This window comes from Entelurus aequoreus, linkage group LG11 (assembly GCF_033978785.1).
Source record: "Entelurus aequoreus isolate RoL-2023_Sb linkage group LG11, RoL_Eaeq_v1.1, whole genome shotgun sequence".
NCBI classification, from domain to species: domain Eukaryota; kingdom Metazoa; phylum Chordata; class Actinopteri; order Syngnathiformes; family Syngnathidae; genus Entelurus; species Entelurus aequoreus.
In genome coordinates, this window is record NC_084741.1 from 68,571,134 (window position 1) to 68,587,842 (window position 16,709).

The 16,709-nt window shown below is 38.2% G+C and overlaps 1 protein-coding gene across 1 annotated transcript in view; it reads left to right on the forward strand.

Annotated features, from left to right (window-relative positions):
* Positions 1–468: 468 nt before the first annotated feature.
* The window catches only part of erfl3 (Ets2 repressor factor like 3), a 163,363-nt gene continuing 147,122 nt past the window's right edge, over positions 469–16,709 (forward strand). Inside the window, exon 1 of the mRNA XM_062063895.1 lies at positions 469–554. The gene's annotated coding sequence lies outside the window, so the exon portion shown is untranslated. The remainder of the gene's footprint in view (positions 555–16,709) is intronic.

The window sequence follows — 16,709 nt, forward strand, 5'->3', positions numbered from 1 at the left end:
ATAATAAAAAAAAACGATGCCGATAATTTCCGATATTACATTTTAACGCATATATCGGCCGATAGTATCGGCAGGCCGATATTATCGGACATCTCTAGTCTCAATATTACGAGAAAAAAAAGTTGGAATATTCTGTTAAAAAACTAGTAATTTGGGGATTGAAATTTACTTTGCATTTTGTGATTTGAAAAGTCTTAATATTACTTTTATTTCTTTGGAAAATTCTTAGTATTTCCAGAAAAAAAAAGTTGTGTAGTAGAAAAGGAGGGCCCCCGAGGTCAAAAAGGTTGAGAACTAGGCTAGGGTTTTCCAACAGTACTGTGATGGACCAAACCCAAGTGAACCGCACCGCTTGGTGGGAACATGTCATGCCGGGGGGAAAAAACACCACATGGGGGCGCTGTTATTTTTACCGCATGAGTGGGATCGCATTTAAATTTGTCACACAGGTGTCTGCGCTCAAGGAAATAGCCACTGTGACTTCAGGGTGTTTGTGTTGCGTCTGGGTGACAAGGTCCCCAAGATGTAGAAGGACGCCAAGAAGCAGCGTGCAGGTAAGATGCTGGTTCATTCTCAAGGCAAAAGACGGAAATCAAACCCGCGGGGAACATATAAGATGCTCCAGGCTAGCTTTAGCTTAGCATATTAATGCACGGAGTCTGTGGCATGGGAATTAAGAAACACAATCAATCAATCAATGTTTATTTATACAGCCCTAAATCACAAGTGTGGAGAAGACTGCATATGTGGGTAACCCCCCCCTCTAGGGGAGACCGAAAGCAATGGATGTCGAGTGGGTCTGACATAATATTGTGAAAGTCCAGTCCATCGTGGATCTAACATATTAGTGGGAGTCCAGTCCATAGTGGATCTAGCACAGGGGTCACCAACACGGTGCCCGCGGGCACCAGGTAGCCCGTAAGGACCAGATGAGTAGCCCGCTGGCCTGTTCTAAAAATAGCTCAAATAGCAGCACTTACCAGTGAGCTGCCTCTATTTTTTACATTTTATTTATTTACTAGCAAGCTGGTCTCGCTTTGCCCGACATTTTTAATTCTAAGAGAGACAAAACTCAAATAGAATTTGAAAACCCAAGAAAATATTTTAAAGACTTGGTCTTCACTTGTTTAGATAAATTCATTAATTTTTTTACTTTGCTTCTTATAACTTTCAGAAAGACAATTTTAGAGAAAAAATACAACCTTAAAAATGATTTTAGGATTTTTAAACACATATACCTTTTTACCTTTTAAATTCCTTCCTCTTCTTTCCTGACAATTTAAATCAATGTTCAAGTCAATTTATTTTTTTTATTGTAAAGAATAATAAATACATTTTAATTTAATTCTTCATTTTAGCTTCTGTTTTTTCGACGACGAATATTTGTGAAATATTTCTTCAAACTTATTATGATTAAAATTCAAAAAAAAATATTCTGGCAAATCTAGAAAATCTGTAGAATCAAATTTAAATCTTATTTCAAAGTCTTTTGAATTTCTTTTAAAAATGTTGTTCTGGAAAATCTAGAAAAAATAATGATTTGTCTTTGTTAGAAATATAGCTTGGTCCTATTTGTTATATATTCTAACTAAGTGTAGATTGGATTTTAACCTATTTAAAACATGTCATCAAAATTCTAAAATTAATCTTAATCAGGAAAAATTACTAATGATGTTCCATAAATTCTTTTTTTAAGTTTTTCTTTTCTTTTTTTCGGTTGAATTTTGAATTTTAAAGAGTCGAAATTGAAGATAAACTATGTTTCAAAATTTAATTGTCATTTTTTTAATTAATTTTTTTAATCTTAATCAGGAAAAATTACTAATGATGTCCCATAAATTCTTTTTTTAAGTTTTTCTTTTCTTTTTTTCGGTTGAATTTTGAATTTTAAAGAGTCGAAATTGAAGATAAACTATGTTTCAAAATTTAATTGTCATTTTTTAAATTAATTTTTTAAATCTTAATCAGGAAAAATTACTAATGATGTTCCATAAATTATTTTTTTAAGTTTTTCTTTTCTTTTTTTCGGTTGAATTTTGAATTTTAAAGAGTCGAAATTGAAGATAAACTATGTTTCAAAATGTAATTGTCATTTTTTTCAGGTTTTCTCCTCTTTTATAATGTTCAATTAAGTGTAAAAATCATTAATTATTAATAATAACATAGAGTTAAAGGTAAATTGAGCAAATTGGCTATTTCTGGCAATTTATTTAAGTGTGTATCAAACTGGTAGCCCTTCGCATTAATCACTACCCAAGAAGTAGCTCTTGGTTTCAAAAAGGTTGGTGACCCCTGCTCTAGCATAACAGTGAGAGTCCAGTCCATAGTGGGGCCAGCAGGAAACCATCCCAAGCGGAGACGGGTCAGCAGCGCAGAGATGTCCCCAACCGATGCACAGGCGAGCGGTCCACCCCGGGTCCCGACTATGGACAGCCAGCACTTCATCCATGGAAGAAACACAAAAACTAGAGCGTAGCGTAAAGCCAAACAAACGTGTAGCGAACAGAACTGCAGGGCAGCGTACAAGTAGCTCTCTGATTAGTGATCAGGAGGAGGTGAGAGTCCTGACCAGGAACCACAGGCAGGTGCAAAGAATTAGTGTCCATGGCAACAAGGAAATGAACACTAAATTTAGGATGACAAGATGGCAGCACCAGGCACATACCTTTAGGGCAAGGGTGCACAATAAGTCGATCGGTAGTGTGAGTAGATCACATGGCATTACAAAAACAAAAAAAAAGACTTCAGCATCAGCCTTGACGGCACACCACTGACTGCGCATGCGGGGAAACTATCAAGCCAGCTAGCCAGTTACCAAGTTAGCCTCCATTTTATAGCCTTCACTTTTTTTTTCTCTAAACTTGAGAAACGGTATGAAATTGAGTGGAGGAGCTGGACCAAGCAAAAAGCCAAAAACGTATCACTTTCATTTGGAATGTCATTCTGGAAGTGCATATGCCTCATCTGTCAGACTATCGTTGCACTACCAAAGAAGGAGCGGCATGACATCTGACATCACATGGACAAAGATAAGACCTTCTGGAGGAAAGTTCCGTGGTCAGATGAAACAAAAATGGAGCTGTTTGGCCACAATACCCAGCAATATGTTTTGGAGGAGAAAAGGTGATGCCTTTAATTCCAGGAACACAATTCCTACCGTCAAGCATGGTGGTGGTAGTATTATGCTCTGGGCCTGTTTTGCTGCCAATGGAACTGGTGCTTTACAGAGAGTCAATGGGACTTGAACTTGAATTTGGAGAATTACCTCCAAATTCTTCCAATCACTCTATCACCAAAAAATAGGAGTTGTAGAAATGATTGGTAACTCAAAACAGCCTTGACATTATGTTCTTTACAAGTGTATGTCAACTTTTGACCACGACTGTATACAGTAGGAAGGGGATTTTTATGGACCCACTCGTCACGGTTTACCTGACACACGAAACTTGGTGAATTGGGGAGTGTCATATTCACTTTGGCAGCCAGATGGCAGTAGAGCAGGGGTGTCAAAGTCAAGGCCCGAATGAATGATCTATGGCCCCCATCATTTCCAGCAGACTGCATTGCCAAATGATTAAACCCCACCCTCTTCCTCTCACGTGAGATACACCCAGGAATGGGGCCGTAGGAAGAAGACGGCACAGACCGGGATGATATTTGATTAGTATTAGAACCGGCCTGCTGTTTTGCACGCACCAATACTCCATCAGTGTCGGTCCCAGGGACCCCATCAAGTCATAAAAATGGGGTCCCACAGTAAAATTTTGGGGTCCCACTGTTTTGTAGGCGTTTTGAAAACAAATGCATGCATTATCCTGTTATATCTCACATTCTATATTGTTTTGGAAAAAGGTTGTCATAAACGTTACTTAATTCATTAAAAAAAAATAGTACAAAAGCAAACAAATGTTTATGCATATGTAAATGTATTCAGTTATAAACATTCATTCACTTTCTTCTTTCCTTCATGGATCTAAACTTTACCGCTGCCGGCATTTTTTTCTATATTTTTATTGTAATATTTTCAGAATGTGTTTGTTCTATTTTTGGCCAAAGTAAGACCAAGAAAACAATCTGAAGTTGTCTTTAGTTTTTAGTTTTAATGCCATAATTTTAATAGTCCGGCCCATGTGTGCACGGATTTTCCTCCATGCGGCCCCTGAGCTAGAATAAGTTTGACATCCCTGTTCTAAAACTTGTAGTTCATCCTCCTTATATTCAGGCTCAAAAATATAAGGTTCTGGATCGTCATTTGTCCAAAAGCAGCCTCTCATGAAGTGAGTAGTAGTGTTGTTGTTGAAGGGAGCCACGAACGTTGTGATACGTCTGTAAAATTAAAAAGAGCAAAGTACATCAATATGACACGGTACTACATTACATATATACTGTACATACAGTGTGTATATAAAACGATGACTCAGGTTTTTGGATGTGCTTTATAAGTGAATCCTGTTGATTCCATTGTTAGCTGACTTTCGCTAAGGTTGATTTATGATTTAGAATACATAAAAAAAGAAAAAACTGTATGTTCTTGTCTTACATAGGGGTTGTGGATGATGGGAAAATTCCAAAATAAGTGCAGTTCCCTTTAAACTGCTACACACAAAAAAAGTGATACTTTTTGTCAAAACATATTTTTTAATTGTGCTATAACTTTTCCGACTAAATTTGTTCCACACCTTTCAAGGGCATGTGTGTCAAGTTTCAGCAAAATGAGTCCATAACTCACCAATCATCAATCAAACGTTACTTTATTTATTTATTTATTTATTTTAAATAATACAAAAGAAAACACATTTTTAATGCCTATGTAAATGTATTCAGTTATAAACATGCATTCACTTTCTTCTTTCCTTCACGGATCTAAACTTTACCGCTGCCGGCATTTTTTTCTATATTTTTTATGTAATATTTTCAGAATGTGTTTGTTCTATTTTTGGCCAAAGTAAGACCAAGAAAATCTGAAGTTGTCTTTATTTTTTAGTTTTATCCCATGCGAAAAAACTGATGCACAGTTGGAGCAGGCACCCTCTACTTTTATGTCCTATATGGGGTTTCTCTAAATTTTTTCACCAAGTACCACCTCAGAAAAAACGTACCACCAGAATGATTAACAATAAAATACAGTAGTGTAGTAGACCTAAGTGCTCATTAAAAACAAGAGAGAGGTTTTATTTAACGACTGTATTTCATATTTTTGACCACTGTAACATTACAGTTTTAAACAGTAACACTGTTTAAATATAAGAAAATAAAACACTGTACTTTAATCAAATAATTATTCGGCATACCACTACATGGAGCCCGCGTACCACAAGTGGTATACCTACCAAGGTTTGAGAATCGCTGCTGTATACAACTGTGTTTTGGATTTAACTTGTCATGAAGGTAGCTCGTTAATGTGCAATACTATAAGATATGCAAATAATACAGGATATCACCGCAAATAGCTTGTGCGCTAATCGCGAGCTACAAACTTGAATGGTAGAAGCGAGCTGACAAATAACGGGCTAATCGCGAGCTAGCATTTTGTCTTTGTATCTTAATTAAAAATACATGTATTTGTTACTTTTAATGCCATGATTTTAATAGTCCGGCACGTGTGTGCACAGATTCTCCTCCATGCGGCCCCTGAGCTAAAATTAGTTTAGTAGTGCGTTGAATAAATCTTAGAATGTGTTTTGTGGGAATTCCAACTTTGACCACAGCGCCAGTTACTATGTACAGTGATGCTTTCCATCATTTCCAGCAGACTGCATTGCCAAATGATTAAACCCCACCCTCTTCCTCTCACGTGAGATACACCCAGGAATGGGGCCGTAGGAAGAAGACGGCACAGACAGCAGGGACGACGTTTTAGCTCCATTTATTACCATATACAATAATATGAAGTGTGAAACGAACCCAAATGTGTGTGGTGTGCGACTATGTGTGGTGATTAGCTGTTGAGCGAGGTGCGGAAGTCCGAGAGGGGGCAAGGCAGGCTCGAAGATCCAGAGAACAGGCAGGAAGTCGGGGGCAATAGCGAGGCGTTAAAAGTCCGTGTCCAGGCGGGAGGTCGAGATCCAAGAGGGGCAGTTACAGAACCAGAGGGGAACACGGGGAGACGAGACACACAGCTCGTAGCCAGGGGACGGAGGAATGCTGCTGGAAGGCACGACACAGGACAACGCACAATGAACACGGAGGAGGAGAAAACACAGAGAGAGAGAGCATAGGATAGGATAGGACTTTATTGTCATTGAACAACTACAACGAAACTTTGTTTACAGCACAAACCCGTTCAAGATTAGACAAACAAACAGTGTACAGGGTTACAGGACAGGAACACTAATGGGTCGCCACAGGCGCCCCGTAAAAGATGGGAAAAAGGTAAAACGCTGGGGAAGAAGATGAGTAAAAAAATACAATCTAGACTGGGCTCCTAAGGGGGCCTAGTCTGGAGTGGGGGGAAAACCTCCATGCCATGCACACATAAACATGTTACATGTAATCACAACAACTTGCAACAGAGGGCGGGGAGTTGGGGCCCTGGAGGTCGACTGCTGCTATAAAGCACTGCCAGCCGTCCATCACCCCAAGGGGAATCAAGCGGTGGTGAAGGTGTGGGGTGGGGGTGGGGGGGTGTATATGCCCATTGTCTTGGGTGTGTTGATGTAGTGTCCATAGGCCTGGGGCCGTTCTGCATGCAAGCAAAAGTTCGACTCCAGGTGTCGTTGAGAGGGAGGTCAAAAGCGTCCATCATTGAGGAGTCCTCGGGGGGGATGTTTTAAGAACAGACTATTTGGAGGACAGCGCAAAGAAAGAGGCTTCATAAAAGTGTAGACAGGACAAAAAAAGAGAGCAAGCAGGGAGAAGAAGGGAGGCGGAAAAAATGCGACCGCCCTCACCAGAGGCAAAACAGAAAGTTGCGCTAGATACGAGGCGAGTACTGTACAGAAGTGAATTATATTTATATAGCGCTTTTCTCTAGTGACTCAAAGTGCTTTTACATAGTGAAACCCAATATCTAAGTTACATTTAAACCAGTGTGGGTGGCACTGGGAGCAGGTGGGTAAAGTGTCTTGCCCAAGGACACAACGGCAGTGACTAGGATGGCGGAAGCAGGGATCGAACCTGCAACCCTCAAGTTGCTGGCACGCCCACTCTTCCAACCGAGCTATACCGCCCCCCCCCCCCCCCCCCCCCCCCCAGGAACAGGAACAGGTTGTTACGTTCTGGCCCTTAACGCACGTTTGCACTGGCTTAAGAACAGAGGTGGGTAGTAACGCGCTACATTTACTCCGTTAAATCTACTTGAGTAACTTTTTGGATACATTGTACTTCTAAGAGTAGCTTTAATGCAACATACTTTTACTTTTACTCGAGTATATTTATAGAGAAGAAACGCTACTTTTACTCCGCTCCATTTATCTCCATCCAGCTCGCTACTCGCTACTGATTTGTATCGATCTGTTAATGCACGCTTTGTTTGTTTTTTGGTTTGTCAGACAGACCTTCAAAGTAGGATCTATCGCAAGCCTGCGTTTCATCCAATCAAATACAGTCACTGGGGACGTTTGACTCCGTTTCACCAATCAAACAGAGCCAGGCGGTCACGTGATTAACTGCACATGACCAACAACAACAAGCTTAAGCTTACATTAGGCTGACCATATTGTGAAATCCCAAAAAGAGGACACATACAGTATATGCGTGCCAAGGCGGGCAGCACGCCAAGGCCGGGACTAGGTGAACATTTACCAATGATACTTGAACTTGCTTTATATATAATATATTTATTTAAATAAAGCATTTTTTCCTCCTCTGTTGACAGCAGTGTTGGCGCTAGGAATTTTCAAAATGGGGTCCCAGGGACCCCATCAAGTCATAAAAATGGGGTCCCACAGTAAATTTTTTGGGTCCCACTTTTTGTAAGCGTTTTGAAAACAAATGACAAATGTATGCATTATCCTGTTGTATCTCACATTATATAAACGTTACTTAATTCAATAAAAAAGATAATGCAAAAGAAAACAAATTTGTATACATATGTAAATGTATTCAGTTATAAACATTCATTCACTTTCTTCTTTCCTTCATGGATCTAAACTTTACCACTGCTGCTAGTTTTTTCTATGTTTTTATTTAATAAGTTGTAGGTGTATTTATTTCAGTATAAAAGTGTGAAAAGTGTTTTGCTTGGGTCATGAAATGATGATGATGGTGTGCCAGGCATACATACATTTTATATTTAACGCTTAAATCTCTGGAGTCTACATCAACTTCGGATCTATTCCTCATTTCAAAATGTTTGAGGTTTTTTTTATGTTGTTTTTTTTGTTTGTTTGTTTTCCGCCCTTTTTTGTCAAACAAAACTGTTTTTTATGGCAAACACACAAAGTATGCAAAATCTTCCACCAAAAATATTTTTCAAAGTGGAATATTTGATGTGAAGTAATCGGAACCTTTGATAGGTCAATAATTCATAATAACATAACAATGAAAAAAACAAAAAAAGAAAAAAAAAAGTTTTACTAGTCAACATTGCAACTTTTTCTAAATTACATTTTACCTTTAAGTTTTTTAATTTCACTTTTGTTATGTTTTTCTTAATTTTAATAGTATTTTTAGAATGTGCCGTGGGCCTTTAAAACATTAGCTGTGGGCCACAAATGGTAAAAAAAAATTAATAATCTGCGTCCTTTCTGATTTCAATGCGTTAAAAAGACACAAAAAGTGCGTTAACGCCAACACCGCTTGACAGTATAACAAAATAAGTCACACTTATATTCTGTAACATTCACAGTTTTGGAAAAAAAAGTGCAGAGGTAGAAATATTCAAAATAACCTCTTGTATATAATGTAAACATAAATAATGCCTCAAAAGAAGTTAATTAAATTTAAACAAAAAACAGCAGACGAGCTCTCGCCCTGCACAGCTGTTTTGTGCTTTGTAGTGTCGATGTGGGCTTGTAGATCGTTGGCCCCTTTATTTGCCACAGATACATACGTTCCTGCTTTGCACACAGTGCATTCTGCTTCCCATGTGTCACGGCCAGGACGAAAACACAAATACTTTTCCCGCAAATCATCTGTGAAGTTGCATTTACGTTTAGGCATTTCTTGTTCACATGTCTCTCTCCACTCACTAGCTCTCTTACTCTGTGTCTCTGCCCCTCCCTCACGAATGTTGCTACGTGCGCGCACCTTCAGTTTTTTGTTTTTTTTAACCCCTTCTTAACTTAACCCTGGACGTACATTGAAAATACACGCAAACCTAATTCAAAATGCCGGACATTTGAGGCATTTAAGAAACCCCACCCGGACACCCCGGACACCCCCGCAAAAGAGGACATGTCCGGGGAAAAGAGGACGTATGGTCAGCCTAGCTTACATGAACTCAACATCAAATTTGAGGAAGCAAAGTAAGTAAGTAACGTTAGTAAATATTTTGGCTGTCACCGTAGGCTGATGTTAGCTTCCCTGCTATGAATCACTGTCAAATGTACATCGTGTGGGGACATTTAGTAACGCACTGCAGCCTCATAGAGAGACAGACAAAGACACACACACACACACACACGCACACACACTCATGCATGCATACAAACACCAATCAGAAGTGCATCAAGTGCGGTCCACACCTATCAGTTTATGGTTTGCGTAAAGGCTAACTTGTTATTTTCCTTTGTAATCTCTGCCTACTGAGCCTATGGTGCTGTTAAGTTATTGTGGCTCAATTTGCCTTAATTTTTTTTATGTTAATGTATTATTATCTAATATATATTATTGTTTTAGTTGCTTAAGAGATATTCCTGGCTCTGAATTTGCTCATTGCTATTTTTATGTTTTTGTGCATTATTTGTTGCCGTCTTCATTAAACGAACAGGTTACTCATCAGTTACTCAGTACTTGAGTAGTTTTTTCACAACATGCTTGTTACTTTTACTCAAGTAAACATTTGGGTGACTACTCCTTACTTTTACTTGAGTAATAAAACTCTAAAGTAACAGTACTCTTACTTGAGTACAATTTCTGGCTACTCTACCCACCTCTGCTTAAGAAGCGACAGGTGTGTAGATTGCTGATTGAGCCGATTGAATGCAGCCGCTTGCCGCAGCCGGAGTGGCGCACGCCTGGCGCACAGATGAATGCGCACTGGGGTGACAATATGGAATCCCTTCCCTGCATGTATGTGAGCATGGACAGGACAACCTGTAAGTGGCGCCACTTAACAGTCATGTCCTATTAGTGTTGACAGCAATGTGCTGTACGCTTTTTTAGTCGGAAGAGGAAGTATTGGTCGTGCCACGAGGAGAGGAAGACTTTGTTCCTGGGTGAGATACAGGAGATAGTGTCAACACTCCCGCTGAGCTCAATATAGCAACTGTCAGCCGGCCAAGCGTTCCATGGCGACACGGCCACCTTCCTGCCTCACCTTGCCAGCCACATTCTTCCCTCAGCCGTCCCCGAGCGTCCATCAATGTCAGATAGAGAAGGCCTCTCCTGTGCTGCGTGCTACATATTACAACTTGTCACCGGGCTAAGACATTGCTTTAATATAACATGCTCTCACGTTACCGTCGCTCTCTGACTCACACGGGCACGCCACTACTTTCTCCGCTTACTCTTGAATAGCTCCCCCATCGCCATGGTGATCCGAGAGCGAGCCGGTTTGATGAAAATAGTAAGTCACGACGGCGTGTCCCTGAATCTGACACTTCCATGTGATGTGATCATTTGCACCTGTCTTGAAGAAAGTTTCATTTAAAAGGTCCTTTAATACACAAACGCAACTTTTTTAATGATGTTCTTCCAGTAAGACGTGTCCCTGGAGCTGGTTTATGAACGCCGAACATGAGAAAAATCTGTCATCCTGGGCCCCGCTCGTATGAGAAGAGGCGTTCAAATGCTCCGTGTAACAGGGCCGGCCCGTGGCATAGGCCGTATAGGCAAATGCTAAGGGCGCCGTCCATCAGGGGGCGCCACGCCAGTGCCACAAATGTTGGAGAAAAAAAAGAAAAAAAAAGTTGGTACTATTATTTCTAAATCCAAAAAATAATCCCACGTTAATTAAAATGCAAAGTAAAGCCTATTTAATAGAAATATTATTTCTTACAACATTACGCCCCCCCACCCCCCCGCACGGTACGCCCCCTCCCTTCCCGTATCATGACTCTTACCACATCAAAAACTCAACACAAGATGTCAAAACGGCCAAAACTGTCAGGTGCCCAGGGAAGAAAAAAGAGAAAAGAAGAGGAGAAACGAGAAAAAGACAGAGGTAGCAGGTAGGTAACGTTAGCCTACATGAACTTATTTGTCTGTTACAGAATGTGATAGTAACCTGGCTTTTTAGCATTAAGCTAATGTTACATGATTCGGCAATTGCTAATCAATAAATAGCTAGTTCTGTTTTAACGTCGGGTTAATATTGTGGAGGGGGCAAAATTGTTATGGAAAATAATAATGTAACGTTAGGTAATTACAGTACTCCCACCTTACATTCCTCAGGGACATTTGTATTAGATCTTTGAAGCAGGTGTTTTTTGTTTACATTGTTATTGCCTTCTGGTTAGCTAATGTTTGCCCTGCAGGTAATAGTCACTTTTCCACCCCTTTATATATTAGGTATAGTTGTAAGCCTAGTTGTTAAAGTGCACATCATTAATGTTAATTAAGCAATATCACATGAGAGGGAATGCTGTTTTTTAGTTTGAGCACTGCTGTGATTCGGTTAAAGATAATCATAACGTAACATTCTCATATAATATGTTAATTTGCTTTCTTTAAGTAAAAAAATAGGTCAAAGACAAAGCTATTCGGTTTCTTGTGAGTATATACACTTCACTCCCGATGTGGGGGGGGCGCCACTTAAAATCTTGCCTAGGGCACCAGATTGGTTAGGGCCAGGCCTGCCGTGTAAACACGACACTCCACAACTTCGCAGAGGACAGTTTTGTTTTCTTTGTTTGTCTTTAAAAAAAATTTTTTTAAAAGTAGCGATTTTACTATGAAGGCTAAATTTTTTCAGAAAAAATTCTGGAATAATCTGTTAAAAATTAGCACCTTCTCGATTAAAACAAACAACTATTTTGTGATTAATTTGTTTTTGTTTTTTGTCCTGTCCAGCTACTCCGGCAAATCATATTGTTGATGTAGATGCCCATATAGGCTGTACAGATTAATTTTACAAAAGAGAAGTGTAGGATACTTCTCTTGTTGCCTTATTTGTATTTGACTTTATTGAATGGATTTATATTATAATTTGGTGCAGTCGGGCCGGAGCAAGAGGGGATAGAAAGAGGGAAAAAAGGAAGACGGAGGGGGAAATTGCGGGGACAAGAGGGGGATTAGACAGGGTGACAACAACAACAACAACAATAACAACAACATAACAGCATCAGCGAATAAGATATGTACAAATATGATAGTAAAAGTGATAGCAAAGAAGCAGTTAGTGAAATAAACATTAATAACACAGAAATGACAATGAGCATTATTACACTACAAATGGAGCAATAGAAATAGCACTATTTATGATGAATAATAACAGTAAATTACTTCTATTATCAACAATACAATTGTTTCAAATGCAACAATACACATATGTAATGATAACTTGAAATACAAAAGAAAGCAGATAAATGGAGGGGAAGAAAGAGAAGCGAACTGTATTAACCTTGTAGATTGTTATACAAAACAACAAATTAAGCTTTGACAGTGTGTCAGTGTGAAGGCTAAATTTGAAGAAAAAATGCTGGAATATTATGTTAAAAATGAGTACCTTCTCAATTAAAAAAAACAAACAACTATTATGTGATTTAAAAGTCCTAATATTCCCACCCCAAAATTTTAGTTTTGCAGTGATAATTACAAATAAAAGTTGAAGGTCCATAATATCATCGCTCACGTGCAGTGATTCCTCCAGATTCTCTGAACATTTTGATGAAATTACGGACCGTAGATGGTGAAATCCCTAAATTCCTTGCAATAGCTGGTTGGGAAATGTTGTTCTTAAACTGTTCGACAATATGCTCACGCATTTGTTGACAAAGTGGTGACCCTCGCCCCATCCTTGTTTGTGAATGACTGAGCATTTCATGGAAGCTGCTTTTATACCCAATCATGGCACCCACCTGTTCCCAATTAGCCTGTTCCCTTGTGGGATGTTCCAAGCAAATGTTTGATGAGCATTCCTCAACTTTATCAGTCTTTTTTTGCCACTTGTGCCAGCTATTTTGAAACATGTTGCAGGCATCAAATTCCAAATGAGCTAATATTTGTAAAAAAATAAATAAACAAAGTTTTCCAGTTCAAACGTTAAGTATCTTGTCTTTGCAGTCTATTCAATTGAATATAGGTGGAAAATAATTTGCAAATCATTGTATTCTGTTTTTATTTACGAATTACACAACGTGCCAACTTCACTGGTTTTGGGTTTTGTATTTAAATCCGTCTGGAATTGAATTGTATGCATTTTTTTGTACTTTCACGGGAAAGAAATAGTTCAACAATACATTTTCCTTTCTCATCTCTGACCGTGATTCAAAGGCAATTCAAGACAAGCTGTAACAAAGTGGGACTAGGCGGGGAACTATATTCTTATCAGTGACAGAGCAGGAATCGGCTAGGAATATGTTTGTTTACATGCGCTTATCCATGCATAACATGGAGGGGCTCTATGCACATCGCGTGGTCCGCGTACACGGAAGGGAGGCTCTGATGACATGTTTGGAGACTTCTGAAGAAAACAAGCAAGGCTAACATCCCTAAAAAATTGTCAGAATATAAATAACTGAATATTTATTCAATAGTAGACAAAATGAAGCCATACTAGCTATAATTTTGACCCTTCATTCATGCTGTTTTTCTCTCAGCGAATTGGATAACCTAGCATGACGTCGCTGTGATATGTTACAGTGCAAAAGTCAGTAAAAAAGTGTATAACGATTACAGTAAGGCTTTGTGTAGACCAGGAGTCACCAACCTTTTTGAAACCAAGAGCTACTTCTTGGGTACTGATTAATGCGAAGGGCTACCAGTTTGATACACACTTAAATAAATTGCCAGAAATAGCCAATTTGCTCAATTTACCTTTAACTCTATGTTATTATTAACAATTAATGATATTTACACTTAATTGAACGGTTTAAAAGAGGAGAAAACACGAAAAAAATGACAATTAAATTTTGAAACATAGTTTATCTTCAATTTCGACTCTTTAAAATTCAAAATTCAACCGAAAAAAAGAAGAGAAAAACTTAAAAAAAGAATTTATGGAACATCATTAGTAATTTTTCCTGATTAAGATTAATTTTAGAATTTTGATGACATGTTTTAAATAGGTTAAAATCCAATCTGCACTTTGTTAGAATATATAACAAATAGGACCAAGCTATATTTCTAACAAAGACAAATCATTATTTCTTCTAGATTTTCCAGAACAAAAATTTTAAAAGAAATTCAAAAGACTTTGAAATAAGATTTAAATTTGATTCTACAGATTTTCTAGATTTGCCAGAATAATTTTTTTGAATTTTAATCATAATAAGTTTGAAGAAATATTTCACAAATATTCTTCGTTGAAAAAACAGAAGCTAAAATGAAGAATTAAATTCAAATGTATTTATTATTCTTTACAATAAAAAAAATAAATTTACTTGAACATTGATTTAAATTGTCAGGAAAGAAGAGGAAGGAATTCAAAAGGTAAAAAGGTATATGTGTTTAAAAATCCTAAAATAATTTTTAAGGTTGTATTTTTTCTCTAAAATTGTCTTTCTGAAAGTTATAAGAAGCAAAGTAAAAAAAAAATGAATTTATTTAAACAAGTGAAGACCAAGTCTTTCAAATATTTTCTTGGATTTTCAAATTCTATTTGAGTTTTGTCTCTCTTAGAATTAAAAATGTCGGGCAAAGCGAGACCAGCTTGCTAGTAAATAAATAAAATTTAAAAAATAGAGGCATCTCACTGGTAAGTGCTGCTATTTGAGCTATTTTTAGAACAGGCTACTCATCTGGTCCTTACGGGCTACCTGGTGCCCGCAGGCACCGCGTTGGTGACCCCTGGTGTGGACACACAGTGTCACAAAAACAGCTCATTGCAATAAAGCTTTACAAAATGGTGTATTCCCAATCCCAGTAGGACTTACTATAAACTCTACTGTGGCCAACTTGCTTCCATTACTGGACCTCTAAGACCTATTTCAAATTGTTCTACCCTGTGGACCTTCTTCGAGCGCCATCTTCCTCCTCCATCCTCCCCCGCCCACCACTATCACCCTCCTCACCACACCTCCTCTCTCTGCGGTAATCCCATTACTCATGTGTGAATACCAGCTGGAGAAGGGCGGGAGGGAGGAAGCGGACAGAGGGCGACTGTGTGATGGCCTCCAGTCTCAGCTCGGCGGTTGGACACCGACATGGTTCAGTGACGGTACACATGCCGGCATAAATATATTCTTAAGTTTCGTCGACATTAGACAAATGCTTGGTGAGTTATGGACTAATTTTGATGAAACGTGACACACATGTCCTTGAAAGGTGTGGAACAAATGTGTTGGTGAATCAGCTAAACACCCTAAATTTAGTCAGGAAAATTATAGCACAAGTAAAAAAAAATATTTTGACAAATTGTCACCTTTTTGTGTGCAGCAGTTTAAAGGGAAACTACAATTTGTATTTAAATGTTGCCCATCATTCACAATCCCTATTTCTTTATTTTCTTTCTTTTATGCATTCTAAATCATAAATCAACCTTAGCAAGAGTCAGCTAACAATGGAATCAACAGGATACACATTATATATACACACTGTATGTACATATGTAATGTAATAACAGGCACAATCACAACAATATGTAATATTTATGTATTTTGCTCATTTGAAGAAAACATTAATTTTACAGACGTATCACATCGCTCGTGTTTCCCTTCAACAACAACAACACTACTACTCATAGCAGAATTCATGAGAGGCTGCGTTTGGACAAATGACGATCCAGAACCTTATATTTTTGAGCCTGAATATACGTAGGATGAGCTTTAGAAGCTGTGTGCTAAACAGATGAGGCTTTGGTGAAACACTAAGCATCATGTAGCAGTATTGCTACGTGCTAAATATGAAATACAAACTACGAACCTAATAAAGCAATCACTTACTGTACAATGTCGGGATGTTAATAACTTAAGTTTCATCAACATTAGACAAGTGCTTGGTGAGTTATGGACTAATTTTGATGAAACTTGACACACATGTCCTTGAAAGGTGTGGAACAAATGTGGTGGTGAATCAGTTAAACACTCTAAATTTAGTCGGGAAAATTATAGCACAAGTAAATATGTTTTGACAAATTGTCACCTTTTTGTGTGTAGCAGTCTAAAGGGGAACTACAATTTGTATTTAAATGTTGCCCGTCATTCACAACCCTAATGTAAGACAGGAACATTTTCTTTATTTTCTTTCTTTTATGCATTCTAAATCATAAATCAACCTTAGCAAAAGTCAGCTAACAACGGAATCAACAGGATACACATTATATATACACACTGTATGTATATATGTAATGTAGTAACAGGCACAATCACAACAATATGTAATATTTATGTATTTTGCTCATTCTAAGAAAACATTAATTTTACAGACGTATCACATCGCTCGTGTTTCCCTTCAACAACAACAACACTACTACTCATAGCAGACTTCATGAGAGGCTGCGTTTGGAC